Raw genomic sequence first — 14,139 nt, 5'->3', positions numbered from 1 at the left:
GTGGTCTGGGTCTTCACAGGCTATACCAACACTATGTTTTATATCTGCAAGCAGGGGGGCATCATGTCTCTCTCTCGGTCTACGGAAGCACAGATGCTGTGGCACTGGAGCAGAACATGTTCCTCATCCTTTCCACCTACTGGGTGTTCAGAACACAATGGAGGAATGCCTTAGCAGGGGACCCAGCTCCTGTCACGAAGTGGAGCTCCAGGAGTCTGAACTTCACCAGATTTCCCATTGATGGGGCACCCCAGAAATCAATCTCTTAGCCACCCACACCAACAAGAGGTTTGCGGCCATTGGCAGCAGGTTCTCTCGCCCGGAGAGCCTAGGAGATGCCTTCACCTTCCCTGCGGAGGGGAAGTTCCTGTATGCTTTTCCGCAATCCTCCAGGTGGCTCGGGTGCTAAATGTCTAAAGACAGCATCAGTGCAGACTGACCTTAGTGGCCCCTGCCTGGCAAAGGCAGTTGTGGTACTCAAACCTGCTCGCTCTGTCCTCCGCCATACCAATGAAGCTGCCTCCACTGTGCAATCTTCTTTCCAGGAGCCACGGTGCAGTGTTGCATGATGATCTGACCGCCTGAACCTGATGGCCTGGTTCCTCCACTCTGCAACATCTCACTTCCACATGATTGCAAAGAAATTCAAGCTATAGCACGCACTTCTTCCATGCTTGCCTGTTACAGAAGTAAATGGGCACGTTTTTCCTGCTGCTGTAGAGCAGGGGGCCTTGACTCTTTCCGCATTCAGCCTAAGGATGGCATATCATATCTGCTATCCGGCTAAGTTGGGCGCGGTGCATTTCTCCATCAGAGTGAAACTTGCATGCAGCTATCTCACCCCATACTGGCTCGTCTTCCACACCTTCTCTAAGGTCACACCGCTTGGTTCAAGAATTCATCAGGGGACTGTTTTGTTCCTTCTTACCTATCCAGTGGCCAGCCCCAGAGAGATCTCCAGGCTCATGTGCACGAGGCTTCAAGCCTATGCACGAGGCTTCTCTTCAAGTTCCTGTCCTGGAAGACTCCTCCATTAGTCACCATCACGCCGGCTAGACGTGTGGGTGAGATTAAAGCTTGTTTCTGCAGAGCTCCCTACCTGGGTTTTCACATGTCCAAGGTACTACTGCACACTAACCTGTCATTTGCGACTAAGGTTCTTTCAGCGTTTCACCTCAATGAACCAGTGGTTCTTGCGATGATCTTCGGTTCGCCTTCTTCACTTGCAGAACACTCTCTGCATTTTCTGGATGTAGTGCGTGCTTTGAAATATTATGTCTCTCCTTCTGTCATGAACAAGCTGGCAGGCCTCTCCCTGGCAAGCCCAAGGCTCATTTTACAAGGGCAGGTTCCACCATGACAGCTTCCCTCTCTGGGGTCCCCCTGCTGGACACCTGCAGGGCGCACCCTGGAGATCTGTACACACTTTTACTGTGTTGACAAGGGTTCCACAGCAGATTCCAGGGTCGGCCAGGCAGTTCTGCCTAACCTGTTTGCATAAGGTCAGTGTCTCCTGAATAAGTGTTGCTACACAGAGCTTGCCTCCACCCATTATGGTTATGTGGTACTGCTTTGTAATCTTTTCAAACAGCATGTGAATCTATGAAAGAGCCAATGCTGGAGAAGGAACAAGTTACTTACCTGAAACTCCTGTTCTCCAGCATTGGTATCTCAGATTCACATGCGACACTCCAGCCTACCCCGCTTGGCTCTTTCTTGGCTCATGTTGCCGCTTTGGGTACACTATGCCATATCTGAAGATGGCATCCAGGGGTGGAGCCAAGGGAGCCTTTTCTATTGCCTGTGGGCCATATGACCCAAAATGACTATGCTAGAGCACTAAAGTGACTGAAGTTCAGTTTTCAAAATAAACTGCTCTATGTTACCGAGGATTCCAGTCTGACGACGGGGAATATTCATAGAGCATGTAAATCTATGAAAGATACCAATGCTTGACAACAGAAGCAACTTGTTCTTTATAGAAGACAGAGACCTTGGTAGCGTTCCAACTTTATCACTCGCACATTTATTTTATTATGCTTCTAAAGTGCTTTGTACCAAAGTTGTTTAAAAGGTTATGCAAATGTTGCACAACAGCGTTTAGCATGAAGAAATATAAATGTGCAACTAAATAAATAAGAGTTAGTAAATACAAGAACCACATGCTAAATAGCATGCATTAGAAAAAGAAATGCATGCATATAACAAACCAAATACAGTTCTATGTGAACATAGACAGTAAATTATGACATTTAAAGATCATCATAACTCAATTTGCCACATTTATTGAAGGTAGAAAGCAGAATCCAGCAGCTGAATAAAGCAGGGAGCATAAAATGTTATATGTATTTATATATTAATGTATTTGTAAAACGCACCACACAGCAGTTTTCAAAATTGCCAAGAGCTGGGAGCTATTTAGCTCCTGCCTGTAAACGTAGTAGAAGCCTAGTTAGCCTGACCAACAGCAACAAGGAGCTGCTTTTGACTCCCAGCCAACTGGTGCCATAGTAACCTATGTGACATTAACTCTGGGTGTTTGGGAGTGTGTTTGGAAGACATTTAAATGGCTCATATGTAATGGACAAAAGGTTATGTTTGCTTCTCATGCAGAAGTTAGATTTGCTACAGCCTTCCAGTTGCCCAAAGGTAGCTCATGTTTACTGGATGATGCCAGATATCCAAGAGCTGCTTTTAGCTGCTGCTCAACTAATCCTTATTTTGATCCCTCCAACGTATCTTGGTGGTTAGCGATCATTGAACCAAGAGGGGTGGAAGATGCGAGGAGGACAAGGGTCCTTTAGTCCAAGGACAGGAACAACCAGGTCTTCGATGACTTCCTAAAAGCAAGGTGATCATCTACGTCACAGACGTGTAGAGGCAGAGAATTCCAGAGACTGCTAGGCTGAGTTGTGAAAGCTCAGGTACCTTTCCTCATGATGCAGGTCTTGAGGGGAACCAGAAGTCTATCGTTGGCATCTCAATATTCTGTTGTGGTTTGTGATTGCAACAAGAAATGCTTTACTTTGCTAATCCACTGTATGGAATCCTACTTCTGCATGTCCACAATTGAACTGTGGCTTCCCTCGGCTACATTGATTTGCAGAGGGGCTTGAAACCACGATTCTGGAGCTGCCTTGTGAGCAAGGGAGTGTAGTAAGATATGGTTACAAGGTTGCTGGTCCGGTAACAACGGTACTGGTAAGCTTGCCGGCACCATTGTTACCGGACCGGCAAATTACGAGTTCTGCTCCCGAGTGCCTGTCATCCCTGCAGGTCTGACCTGCCGGGCGGAATGGCACCAGCGAGCAGACCTCCATGGTAGCACCGACACCGGTGCTACCGGCCTCCCCATTCCCATTGACTCCTGTGGGACTCAATGGGAATGGGGAGTCATTTTTACCGGCACTCGGCAAAGGGGAATTACTGGGTCCGCCGGGGCTGGAATGCCCTGGTACATCCCCATGCCGGTAAAAAATTACTCTGGCAGCTGCCAACCTTATAATGACCCCTATGGTCTTCATAATGGCTTGTATCACTGGTGAGAGAGACATATTTAGGGGATATGGGTGCCAGGGAAGGCTGCCACTGGAGGTAATATACAGGGGAACCCTTAGAGTTGGTATACAGTGATAGTCGCCTGGGTAATGGCCGCCAGGGGGCAACATTTCCCAAAAATGCAGCCTCAGTCAAATTAAAAACTTTCCTCAAATATTCTAGGATTGGAGTTTATATGAAATTATACCCCTCCTAGAATATTTAGGAAAGTATGTTAGGGGACAGAAAAGAAAGTCACCTACCTGGTGACTTTTTCCAGGAGACATCATCACATGGAACCCTAGAGTCCACCCTGCCTCCACAAAGCTCTACAGCAGAGTCCTTAAATTACCCCCACCCCCTCAGGTGAAGCTGCTCTTCTCCTTCATAGCACCAGACGATGGTTTTTAAGTGCGACACAAGAAGATCCCCAATGTGGGACCTTCAGGGGGGAATATGATGAAAAACCTCATAAGTACTCCGAACACTAGAATGAAGGTGAGTGTACAATGACAACGTAGATGTATGAAGGGCCACAAAATTATGTTTATGTTTAGTAAATTTATATAGCGCTTTAAGCCAAAGCGCTTTACAATATAACAACAGGTACAAAAGTGAGAGAAGCATATTTACAAACATGAACAGGTCATTCACTGAGCCTGCTTGCTGACAGAGTATTTCTACCTCTGCATTCCATATGCTGGGGAGTGATCACAGACAAGTCATTACTGTTACTTGTAATACCTGCTTAGGCCTGTCTGTAATATGTCAGTATGGTAGTGATATCCTCATTGTTCTAGTGTGCAGCCTACACGTCAGTTATAACATGCATGAGATCGTTGTCTATTACCTCGTTTTGTAATATATATTTAGGCTCGCCTGTCAACCTTACACTTAAGTCCGGGCTGATCTTGGCACTGCCCATTCCACTAATAACCAAAATTTCGGAACTCCAAGTCCAATATGCACTTGTTATCTCACTACCTTTGTACTACTAGCACCCTATTTTGGATCTATTTAGGGTACTTTGCTACAACAAACATACAAGTTCCACGTAGCCTGTCCAAAATGACAACTAATACTCCCCATTCAAGTGGACATTCGAGCTTCCCACTCCAAACCTACTCCCAAGTATCCCTTGCACTCTAGGTGCAAGAAATTCTGAACTCCAATCTCGACTCAGTAAACTCTTCGAACCTCTAGCTTGATCTCTACCTATGGCTAACAATAGAACTATTCTCCCTACTAGTCAGAAAACTACTAACGATAAGCCCAATTTGCTCAAGCCTTGCCCTCAGGCCACCACTAAGCATCACATGACCTATAAATCAAAGAAAGCAAACCTAACCTCGACATCGGCCGCCACCACAACATCTGCCCTCCCTATCAAAACAGCCTTGATAAACGTAAGGTCCCTAGTGGCTCATGCCACAGACATAGCTGACTTGATACTGGCAGACAATGTGGACGTTCTCGCCATCACTGAGTTCTGGTTGCCCGAAGCGGCAGGACCTTTGCTCTCCTTAGCAATCCCTAATGGCTACACAATACTCAGACAGGACAGAGATAAAATATGAGGTGGAGGTATCGCCATTATCTCCAAATGCAGCCTCGCCATGAGATTAACTCCTGCCCAAACCACCCAGTCCTGTGAAGTCCTCACAGCCAAATTCCCACTAGTCAACTCCCAGACCCTTACTATGCACCTCATCAACAGACCCCCCCTGGATCCATGGGGACGTTTAAGGAGGACACTTACTCTCTACTATCCAACAACCTTAAAACTACCTCTCAAGTACTAGTCTTGGGAGACTTTAACTTGGGTTTCAACGACCCACCAGATAAACATGCCACAGTCACCGCCAACATTCTAGCCGAACTCGGCATATCCCAAAAAATCAAAGACCCACCCATAATAAAGTGAGAACCCTTGACTGGGTAGCAGAATACAACTGCACTGTTAACATCACTGCCATCTCCTCTACAGACCACTTCCTCCTGTCCTTTGCACTCTTAACCACGAGACCCCTCACTTTACCTAGTCCTACTGCCCCACCTTGCCCAACTAGGAACAAAAAGAGCATTTCAGTGGACAAAGTGATCCCTGCCATCCTCTATAGCCTCAACTCGCTTGCGGTCAACCAAGACCCAGAAACGCTTGTTAAGGAGTATAACAAAATTATGCGAACCTCACTTGAAATTATTGCTCCCATCAAACTTAGACCCAGTAAGCCCAAAACTCACCTGAACAAATGGTTCACCCCCCAGCTTAAAGACTTACGACTCCTTAAGAGGAGCTGTGAATCTTCCTGGAGATCGTTCCCATCAGTCGCCAACAGAACTAAACTCTCAGAAATTTCCACCCAATATAAAAAGGAAATTTACCTGGCCAAACGTAACTCGTACAACAAATGCATTTCCAGTGCAAATTCCAGCATCAAGGAACTTTTCACCATCTTAAAGGAGCTAGAGTCTCCCATCCCCACTCCTGACATCTGTACCAAGGATAAACCATGGTGCTCGGATATACAACAGGCCCTCTCCAATAAAGTAACCACCCTCCAAAACAAACCAAATAGCCCTAAAAAAAAGCATCCCTAAACCATCTCCCTCGCCCTAACAACAATACTCCTGACCACCTTGCAAAGGAAATACCCACTGCCCGTTTCAACTTCACCAAAACATCCATCCTTGAGGTAGAGAAAGTCATTCTCTCTCTCAAACCCTCAATTGCCAGGGTGACCTCTGCCCAGACCAGCTTATAAAAGACGCTGCAAGAGAACTTGCCCCTTTTATATCCAAACTCATCAATGCCTCATTTGCATCCTGCACTGTCCCATCCAATCTCAAACAATTGTGGGTGCTCCCACTACTAAAAAAAAACAATCCCTAGATCCTCTCATACCTACAAACTACTGTCCCATTACAACTGTACCCTTCCTGTTAAATATACTCGATAAGATCGCTTATCTCCAAATCCAAAAATATTTGGAATTCCACAAACTCCTAGGAGTGCGACAATCATGTTCCCCCCCCCCCAACACGGAACTGAGACCGCTCTCATCGACCTGAAGTCACAGGTCGATGAGTTAAGAGACAAAGGGAAAACAGCCCTCCTGCTTCTCAACCTTTCAGCTTGATTCGACCTTGTGGATCACAAGGTCTTAGGCAGGCACCTCGATTCAGCTGCCCGCTTCTCAAAAGAGGCCATAATATGGATTGAGTCTTTCTTAAGTGACAGGACCATGAGGGTTTTCTCCCCGTCAGCACCAGCAGACCCCATTCCCATTACATGCAGGGTGCCCCAGGGCTCTTGTGTCTCCCCTACGTTTTACAACATTTTCACTAAGCCCCTTTTCGACGATCGGGACCATCTGGGTATCACCTACACCAACTATGCAGATGATACTCAGATTCTCCTCCCACTTTCCGGGGATTACGTCAAGGATTTGGCCTTGGTGAATAAGGTGTATCTCATCATCCAGGCATGGATGACCACCCAGGGTCTATGCCTGAATGATGACAAAACAGAGCTCATCATCTTGGGTACCCATACCAATTTTAAGAAACTAGGCCAGGGTTACCCATCCTTCATAATCGATGGTAACCTTATTAAGGTGGCTAAGGAGGTTAAGAACCTTGGCTTCTACCTCTACTCCACCCTCTCCTTCTCCAAACAGGTGAATACCATGGCCTCTGTCATGGCCTATACATGCAAGCTTATCAGAACAGGCAAGCCCTTCCTTTCTGACGACAACTGCATTATCCTGGCCAGAGCCCTTAGTCTCTCTAGGCTGGACTATTATAATGCCCTATACATTGGTGCCAACAAACAATAATCCGGAAGATACAAATCCTTCAAAATAATGCCTTAAGAGCGGCACTCGACATGTCCAAAAGATCACACATATCTGTGATACGACGCCAAAATTACAGGCTCTCAACCTACAACAAAATTCAACTTAAAACTGCATCCCTGACTCATAAAGCTCTGAATAATGCTGCCACCAGTTATCTCACGGACAGACTCCATAGGAGAACTTCCACCAGACCTATGAGACTAACTAATACCAATTGCCCCACCATATCTAGATTTAGGTTCTCCAAGGTGAGCAGATGCAGCTTCCCCGTTAAAGCGACCCAACTCTCAGCATAACAACCGTATCTGAATTTCAGACTTAGTTAGATTAATTGGCTCAAGGCTAATGATAGCTAATGTCTGTTGCTGAGCATCGCAAAATTGCACCTTATGTAAATATTCCTAACTGTTGTATTATACTTGTATTTCCCTCCCATTGCATTGTTGCTTATTCTGTAATCTGTTAACTAAGCTTTGTATCTCCTGTATTTGCTGCACCCTGATACATTTTGGTCTGGTGCGCATTATAAATGAATAAACAAAACAAACAGACACGACATGAGAGAGGAGAAGTGGATTGCAGGCAGTAGTAAGCTAGTATGAGCAAGCATGCACCCATAAAACAAGGCATCATAGCGAGGTAAAGAGCCCAGTGGCAGGGCAGGGCAGAGCAGGGAACGGTCCTGGTGAGCATTCCACCTGCCATGTTGAGTATTTATGGTTTTAAAATGGCGGTCAGCGATCTTAAACCCTCAGCTCATGGAGCACAATGCAATTAATATATTAGTGAACACGAGAGACCAAAATATGCACAACAGATGGCTATGGTAAGCGGGGTAAAGGAAACACATGAGAAAAAGGTGGAAACACAAAAGCGCTGCCCAATCAGATAACCGAGAGATGGGGAAAGGGGCCAGCCAATGGTCCACCTTATTAAGAGACTGAGGCCAGTGGCAAAGGTAAATGTATGAAAGAAGGCACAAAGGAGCCCCATCAGTGAGCAAGTTATGGCAATGTTCCCCAAAAATGTCTGCTTTCAGAGAAGGAGCAAGTTGGAGAAAGAAAGAGAAAGAGAGAGAGCAAGAGAGTAGAGGCAGTGGGAGTGGGAGTAGAAGGTTCTGAGTAGTGTAGTAGAGTAGAGTAGTATAATATGTTTAAATAGGTATAAAGAATCCCTATTAACATGAAAACATCCTACTCCACCAACGGGGATATAGATATATGTAATACAATAAAGAGCAAGATGATACGTGTTGTTTACTTGCCTCCAACCCCCTCACACAGGAACTCTATAAGGTTTTCCAGCATCAGTAGTCCTGAAAAAATGGACCGTCTGCTATAACTGATTTACACAAATGTATAACAAGTTTATTATTCAAATAATTCAAACTGAATTTAAACAAAAAACACTACCCTCACCTAACACAGTGTACTAAACATTAAAAAACAAATATAAAACAAATATAAAACATCAGATAACTTATTTATACGACACAGAAGATATCACATAACACACAAAAAAAATCTCAATGTGTCACTAAAACAACAAGCATCCCAACATGTTTCTGTTCTTAACTGCCCAGTTCAGGCGAACATTCTTCAGGGGATAAATTTAAAAGCATCCACTAATCTCTTCCACACCATGTTGAAAGGGTAGATTCAGGCACCCAAGAGGGTAAAAGGAAAACAACCTCCAAGCCTGTAAAAATAAAGGAAAGGAGAAACCTAATGAGTTCCAAAGAGGGAAGGAAGTACTGCAAAATGTAAATGGAGACATGGCACAGGGATTATGCCACACTCACAAGGGTCCCAAAGGGCACCCGCAGATTTACCTTTAAATGGTGAAACTTCAAAGCACGTCACAGGATGACAAATTTGCTGGTTTCCCTCTAAATGAGAAATCAATACTTCAACAAAGCGTCACAGTCCGCTAGAGTATCGCCACACCTAAGTAAGACAAAACCAATACACAGAGACCACATGCTCTGTTATATCCAGAAATCACACTGGCTTCAATACCACTGCACATAAAATCAAGGCTCCAAATAACAAAGTGAATTACCTCCACAAATGTAGGGATCAAGACTGCAATTCACAATTCAGTAATGAACAAGTTGAAATGGAAACATCCATACGATCAAGCAATAAAGTACAGAGTCAATCTGGAAAGCAATGGGAACATAACAGTAAACACCATTTATCTGGCATTACCAAAACCTCAGCTAACAACATGCCGTCAACATGCACTAGAGGGCAAACAGAAGGGGGTGCTTATATTTCACACACGTGAGGAGACCATGCATTATCTAATGTGTAAAGACAACTACTCAGCGTCCATGCTGTCCAACCTCCACAACGTAAAAGAAACGCGGAAAATTGATAGCCACACAACATGTGTAAAATAAGTGTAAAATAAAGTACCCCAACCACCAAATAATGCAAAAGGTGTCCCGACATGGAGACAATATCATGCACAGAGTCACATCCAAAGGCGAAATGCTGGTAGCGTGCTCACCTATACACACGGAGGGGTTTATTCACTCCACTTGCAGCATTCAAACATACTCGGCCAGCACTCGATTCAGAGGAGCCATGGCTGCTGCACAATCTCAAAGCATCTATGGTTGCGCAGCAACACAAAGAAAGGACTCTGTTAAAGCGTCTATGGTTGTGCGGCAACACAAAGAAAGGACTCCACTTCTCGAAGTTAATCAGGAGTACAACAACCAAGGGGGCCATATTGGAACAGACCCAGGATCAACTGGTGTAGAGGAGTTTAGTGGACACTCAGCGCATCAAAAAGATGTAAATTGCACTAACTTCATCAATTGAACTAAAAACCAAATTGTTCACCAAAATTGGGTGCCCACATGGTATATGCATCACACAATGTCCAAAATGTATTTGGCTACCCAAATGCCAATCAATGCTTTCATTGAGCCCTATCACATTGCTTTGTAATTTGAAAATTATTTTTTGCTCTATATTCAATCATTTTCGATCTGTTTCAATTTTGGTATTTCCATGCACCTTTTTCAAAATCAGCCATGTGAAGTCATTGAAACCATGTTTCTTTTCAATAAAATGTTTCACAAGAGGGGCAGTTATCACTTGATTCTTGATACAGCTGCGATGTTCCACCATTCGAACTTTACATTGCCTATTTGTTTTTCCCACATAATGTAGGCCACATGAACAGGTGATCAGATATACAACATTAGCTGTGTTACAATTCGTCATTTCAGTGAAGACCCACTTAACATCAGGTAGAATTTGCAATAATCTAGTTTCTTTTGTTTGTCCACACATGCTGCAATTCCCACATGGAAAATGTCCTTTTACTTCAGGCAAACCCCACAGTCTAGTTTGCCTAACTTGTGGTATCTGCATTTCTGTCACATCATTTCTGATCAGAATATTTCGTAAATTCTGGCTTTTTCTGAAAGCCACTAGGGGAGGCAACACTTCTTTACCACGATATATTTTCTTCCAAGTTTTCATCACAATGTTTTTGATTTTGTAGGACACATTTGAGAAAGTATTAACAAATACAGTGCCAATCTTTTTAATTGGCCTACTACTTTTCTCCAAAAGTGCCTCACGATTGTTATTGTAAGCTCTTTTTGAAGCATTTCTTATAACTCTAGGCGGATAGCCTTTGGCCAACAACTTGTTGGTCAATACATCCGCACTTCGGGCAAAATCATCTTTAGGACTACTATTGCGCTTCTGCTTCAAAAATTGTCCAAATGGCAAATTGTTCTTTAAATGTTTAGCATGGTGGCTATTGAAGTGCAATAAAGAGTTCTTATCAGTAGTCTTATTATAGGGCTTCACTTTTAAAGAACCATTGTGATGGAAAATGGTGATGTCTAGAAAATGAGTCTCACAATCACATATAGACCCAGTGAATTTCAGAAACCGATTTTGTTGGTTAAGCCATGTCACAAAACAATCTGCCTCTTCTCTTGAGCCATCCCATATGATCAGTATATCATCTATATACCTCAGCCACTTCCTCAAATTATTGCTGAAAGGGTTGGTGGCTGGGTATATTACTGCCTTTTCAAAATACTCGACATAAAGATTGGCTAAATTCGGGGCCATGGCAGCACCCATGGCTGTACCCTCAATCTGCCTAGAGTTATAAGAAATGCTTCAAAAAGAGCTTACAATAACAATCGTGAGGCACTTTTGGAGAAAAGTAGTAGGCCAATTAAAAAGATTGGCACTGTATTTGTTAATACTTTCTCAAATTTGTCCTACAAAATCAAAAACATTGTGATGAAAACTTGGAAGAAAATATATATCGTGGTAAAGAAGTGTTGCCTCCCCTAGTGGCTTTCAGAAAAAGCCAGAATTTACGAAATATTCTGATCAGAAATGATGTGACAGAAATGCAGATACCACAAGTTAGGCAAACTAGACTGTGGGGTTTGCCTGAAGTAAAAGGACATTTTCCATGTGGGAATTGCAGCATGTGTGGACAAACAAAAGAAACTAGATTATTGCAAACTCTACCTGATGTTAAGTGGGTCTTCACTGAAATGACGAATTGTAACACAGCTAATGTTGTATATCTGATCACCTGTCCATGTGGCCTACATTATGTGGGAAAACCAAATAGGCAATGTAAAGTTCGAATGGTGGAACATCGCAGCTGTATCAAGAATCAAGTGATAACTGCCCCTCTTGTGAAACATTTTATTGAAAAGAAACATGGTTTCAATGACTTCACATGGCTGATTTTGAAAAAGGTGCATGGAAATACCAAAATTGAAACAGATCGAAAATTATTGAATATAGAGCAAAAAATAATTTTCAAATTACAAAGCAATGTGCTAGGGCTCAATGAAAGCATTGATTGGCATTTGGTTAGCCAAATATAATTTTGGACATTGTGTGATGCATATACCATGTGGGCACCCAATTTTGGTGAACAATTTGGTTTTTAGTTCAATTGATGAAGTTAGTGCAATTTACATCTTTTTGATGCGCTGAGTGTCCACTAAACTCCTCTACACCAGTTGATCCTGGGTCTGTTCCAATATGGCCCACTTGGTTGTTGTACTCCTGATTAACTTCGAGAAGTGGAGTCCTTTCTTTGTGTTGCTGCGCAACCATAGACGCTTTGAGATTGTGCAGCAGCCATGGCTCCTCTGAATCGAGTGCTGGCCGAGTATGTTTGAATGCTGCAAGTGGAGTGAATAAACCCCTCCGTGTGTATAGGTGAGCACGCTACCAGCATTTCGCCTTTGGATGTGACTCTGTGCATGATATTGTCTCCATGTCGGGACACCTTTTGCATTATTTGGTGGTTGGGGTACTTTATTTTACACTTATTTTACACATGTTGTGTGGCTATCCATTTTCCGCGTTTCTTTTACGTTGTGGAGGTTGGACAGCATGGATGCTGAGTAGTTGTCTTTAAACATTAGATAATGCATGGTCTCCTCACGTGTGTGAAATATAAGCACCCCCTTCTGTTTGCCCTCTAGTGCATGTTGACGGCATGTTGTTAGCTGAGGTTTTGGTAATGCCAGATAAATGGTGTTTACTGTTATGTTCCCATTGCTTTCCAGATTGACTCTGTACTTTATTGCTTGATCGTATGGATGTTTCCATTTCAACTTGTTCATTACTGAATTGTGAATTGCAGTCTTGATCCCTACATTTGTGGAGGTAATTCACTTTGTTATTTGGAGCCTTGATTTTATGTGCAGTGGTATTGAAGCCAGTGTGATTTCTGGATATAACAGAGCATGTGGTCTCTGTGTATTGGTTTTGTCTTACTTAGGTGTGGCGATACTCTAGCGGACTGTGACGCTTTGTTGAAGTATTGATTTCTCATTTGGAGGGAAACCAGCAAATTTGTCATCCTGTGACGTGCTTTGAAGTTTCACCATTTAAAGGTAAATCTGCGGGTGCCCTTTGGGACCCTTGTGAGTGTGGCATAATCCCTGTGCCATGCCTCCATTTACATTTTGTAGTACTTCCTTCCCTCTTTGGAACTCATTAGGTTTCTCCTTTCCTTTATTTTTACAGGCTTGGAGGTTGTTTTCCTTTTACCCTCTTGGGTGCCTGAATCTACCCTTTCAACATGGTGTGGAAGAGATTAGTGGATGCTTTTAAATTTATCCCCTGAAGAATGTTCGCCTGAACTGGGCAGTTAAGAACAGAAACATGTTGGGATGCTTGTTGTTTTAGTGACACATTGTGATTTTTTTTGTGTGTTATGTGATATCTTCTGTGTCGTATAAATAAGTTATTTGATGTTTTATATTTGTTTTTTTAATGTTTAGTACACTGTGTTAGGTGAGGGTAGTGTTTTTTATTTAAATTCATTTTGAATTATTTGAATAATAAACTTGTTATACATTTGTGTAAATCAGTTATAGCAGACGGTCCATTTTTTCAGGACTAGTGATGCTGGAAAACCTTATAGAGTTCCTGTGTGAGGGGGTTGGAGGCAAGTAAACAACACGTATCATCTTGCTCTTTATTGTATTACTAGAGTAGAGTAGTGCAGTGTTGATTGTGTGACCTTGCAAGGGAGGCAACATGCTTAGAGTGTGCTTGGAGCTGAATCCAACACCCTGATGGGAGCCAAAGACTATCAGAACTGAGAAGTAGTTCTGTCAGCTGGCTGGAGGCCACATAACCAGTCCTTGGAGGAAGCCAACGGCTATAAGTATCTTAGGTGACAACCACAAGCATTTTGCAGCCTTGCGTCTGTAAAAGAG

General features: G+C 43.3%; 1 protein-coding gene and 1 long non-coding RNA gene across 4 annotated transcripts in view; one reads left to right on the top strand and one right to left on the bottom strand.

Moving 5' to 3' along the window:
* EML6 (EMAP like 6) overlaps positions 1–14,139 on the bottom strand; it is a 3,038,586-nt gene that overhangs the window by 301,293 nt on the left and 2,723,154 nt on the right. The gene's annotated exons all lie outside the window — the stretch shown is intronic.
* On the top strand, positions 12,879–13,496 carry LOC138467100 (uncharacterized). Its single transcript, XR_011268034.1, has 3 exons — positions 12,879–13,078; positions 13,194–13,308; positions 13,442–13,496. It is a non-coding gene; the product is annotated as an uncharacterized lncRNA (long non-coding RNA).

The sequence above is a fragment of the Ambystoma mexicanum genome, chromosome 4q, assembly GCF_040938575.1.
Source record: "Ambystoma mexicanum isolate Mex_15411 chromosome 4q, UKY_AmexF1_1, whole genome shotgun sequence".
NCBI lineage: Eukaryota > Metazoa > Chordata > Amphibia > Caudata > Ambystomatidae > Ambystoma > Ambystoma mexicanum.
The sequence above is the reverse complement of the archived record's forward strand: the minus strand, read 5'-3'. Positions and strand labels throughout refer to the sequence as shown.